Raw genomic sequence first — 3,490 nt, 5'->3', positions numbered from 1 at the left:
ACTGCAGTTATGGGCTTTTTCTTGCCTTCAGTGTTCCAACTCGTTCCAATGATGTTATATAATTTTTTTCCCCATATCATTAGTGGCTTCCAAATTTAGAACAGTTTCCATATCGGTAAATGCAGTAGTTAAATTCACATTGATGAAGAATTGTCTTTCTTATTACTCATTACTTATTATTGTTTAGTGTCTAGAAATCTTTACAGATCACAAATTGGTCCTCTTTTGTCTGTTAAGCAAATCTGATCTCTTATACCTAAAAGAGTTAAGAATCTTAAGTGAGATTTTGTTATGCAATAGAAACATTGTACGAATCTTTCATGCCCCTCTAATAAGAGGAAACTTGGAGAGTATACATTTTGAAGTTTTGAAATGATATGTGTAAAGAACAAATACTTACCCAAATCTATTCGAATGATTTTTAAAAGGTGGACTGTCTGCTTTAAAAACAAAAGAGTGATTAAGTGCTCAATACTTACTTGTTAGTGTGAACTTAATAAATCGATGGATTGATTGATAGCTAATAGCACTATTTGATTGCTGGTTAGATATCCACAGTCTGCAGAAAATCAGAATGTTATGGTTGAAACACTAGTGTAGTAGCACTAATCAGAATTTCTTGGTTTCTGGAAAATTAGGAGGTTGCTTCTTTTCTACCTAGGAAAAGAAATTAAGAAATATTAATCTTCATTTATTTTCAGCTAGGCCATTTGTGGGGTGGAATGGGTGGTAAAACATACACTATTAATCTATTCTCTGAAGTAAATTGTGGAAGGCATCTCTTGAAGGCAGAAAAGAGTCAATGTCTTTTCTGGGCCAAAGCTTTGGCCGTTGTTACCACCCCCTCCCCCTACCAAAGAAGAAAAGAAACTCTGATGTGAGCAAGAGAAGGTGAAACTGAACCCTGCCATTAACCCTGCAGTGAGGGGCTTAATCCTAGCAGACTTTAGACCCTCCTTAAAGAAAGAAGGTCCAGGCAGCTATCATGCTGCCTCAGCATTGGTTTTTGCAATTTGAGCAATATAAAATTTACAAATCACGGTTGCAATATTAACTAATTGGAGTCAAATTTAAAGATACCGCTTCCCCAATTTGTTTTAGGCAAAAAGATGCTGACGTCAAGTAGTTAAGAGCTATTTTAGCTAATGGCAACAGATAGATTATGGAGAATCACTACTTGTTCTTTAGGCCAGGTGGTAATTACAGACTTAGAGAAACAAGAGTTGAACGTGTTCCATTCTCTAACACCTTCACACGCCTCTTTTTAAAATTCTGTATTGCGTGTTCATTTGCTTCTCTCCCTTTGCTCCCAAGTCACAGCAATTAAGAGTTTTTTCTTGCCTTCAGTGTGCCAGCTTGTCCTGGTGACGTTATTTCTCTTTTCTTCAGACAATTAGTAGGCTTCCAAAATCCACAATGATCTGTAAATTGCTAACTACAGAAGTAAAACAGAACTACATTCAAGGTGTTTAGAAACTCTCATAAGATTGTGGTAATATGAGGAACAATAGGTAAAATATTTTGTCATTTCTGATTATATTCAAAAGTTGTGATTGAAGTTTTTAGCCAATTGTTTGTGGTGTCAAAAAACTTAATATTGCTTTCTGAATTATGTGGAAGAAATGAATACTTTTTTAAAAAGACAGCAAGTTTCTTTAAATAAGGTTATTCCGAAATGGCAAAGAATCATTAAATGACCTTGGCTGAGTTCTTTGGATGTGTGAGGCTTTAGTTTTATTATCCATAAAAAGAAGAGTTTGGCCTAAATCAGTCTTTAGCAAGGTGGGTCTTGCAAAGCTTACAATGAGAACAGCCTTTGCAAATGACATTGTTTTTTTATATCAGAATCCCAGTGTGCCCTGTTCCCCTTCCCATCCCATGAATAAGGTGAGTTTATTTTTTATTTGCTTTCATTTTTGCATAGTACCCTGGTTAATTGTCTTTTAAAATAACTCTCAGAATTAAATCAACTGGCTATGAACTTTGGGCCCTGGCCTAACTGGGTCTGCTGGCCTCTGATGTAGATGAAACTGCTCACCATGGAAACGGATGATACCAGTGGTCTGTCAAGGAAGGCAAATTTGGATTCAGACTTCTCCTCCCCACCCCCAACTCACCATCCTTAGCTTCTGTCACAAATTGCATTGGAAATTAATAACACAAAAACACAGAGCTATGAACTCTGGACCAAAACAGAACTAATTTCACCAAAATTGCCCATGGCATGTCAGTAAAGAAACAGGATTAATCACAGAAAATAATTATAGTCTTTGGACATATCAGAACCTTATAATATATTTAGAGCTGTTTGTTCCTCATATAACCATCCTAAGGAAAAAAAAAATCCACTGAGCTTTTAGTTAAGCAGTTGTGATATTCTAGATGACATATGAGAAGACTTGTCAAATACCCGTGACTTGAAACTAGAAATAGCATGACTTCTTGTCACTTTAGGGAGACATAGGAGCTAAGTCTGGGAGCTTTGACATCAGCTTGTTTTTAGCAGTGTGTGATGTCTGTTTTTCCTGGTTATTATCCCTGGGCTCAATTTTGCAATTATAGGGTGCATGCATCATTCAGCATATATGAACGTTTTCACTTAGTAAATTCAAACGTGAACACCTTTTTTAGTAACTTAATGGGCTCAGTTTTTGTTGGTTGCGTAGTGTTTAAAATGACACTTGAGACAGATAACCAAAAGCATAAAATGGAAAATATGATTATTGTAGAAAAAAGGAAAAGCAACATGTTTCCATAAATGCTTTCGTGTAGCTTACTCAAAGAAAAACCATTTGACATTGGAAGTTGCTATGTGAAGCATGCAACATTTCAGTGGCATTACGTTTTACTTGTTTGAAGTTATTCTTTAAAACATATCTATATCTGTATGTACGTCTATATCCACATCTACAAGGGAACTTCGGAAAGTTCACAGAAAGATTCATATTATCTTTTAATTCTACTTTTTCACAAGCTTTCTGAAGTACTCCCATGTATCTACATATCTGTGTATATACATATATACAAATACAGTTGTCTTTTGGTATCCATGGGGGATTTGTTCTAGGATCCCCACAGATACAAAAACCCATGGCTAATCAAGTTCCTGATATAAAATGGTGTAGTATTTGCATATATGATCCTTCCATATATTATAAGTCATCTCTAGATTGCTTATAATACCTAATACAATGGTAAATGTTATGTAAATTGTTGTTATACTCTATTGTTTTTTATTTGTATCTTTTTAATTGTATTGTTATTTTTTCTTTTTTTCTGAATATTTTTGATCTCTGGTTGGTTGAATAGGTGGATGTGGAACCCATGATTGTTTTTTATTTGTATCTTTTTAATTGTATTGTTATTTTTTCTTTTTTTCTGAATATTTTCGATCTCTGGTTGGTTGAATAGGTGGATGTGGAACCCATAGATAGAGAGGGCCGACTGTATACATCTCTATCTCTCCATCCATCAATCCTTTTTTTTTTTT

At 34.8% G+C, this 3,490-nt stretch overlaps 1 protein-coding gene across 1 annotated transcript in view; it reads left to right on the top strand.

Moving 5' to 3' along the window:
• Positions 1–3,490, top strand: part of LOC103586020 (histone deacetylase 9-like) — a gene marked incomplete at its 3' end in the record, with an annotated part of 533,085 nt that overhangs the window by 48,116 nt on the left and 481,479 nt on the right. The gene's annotated exons all lie outside the window — the stretch shown is intronic.

This window comes from Galeopterus variegatus, unplaced genomic scaffold (assembly GCF_000696425.1).
Source record: "Galeopterus variegatus unplaced genomic scaffold, G_variegatus-3.0.2 Scaffold296, whole genome shotgun sequence".
Lineage (NCBI taxonomy): Eukaryota > Metazoa > Chordata > Mammalia > Dermoptera > Cynocephalidae > Galeopterus > Galeopterus variegatus.
The sequence above is the reverse complement of the archived record's forward strand: the minus strand, read 5'-3'. Positions and strand labels throughout refer to the sequence as shown.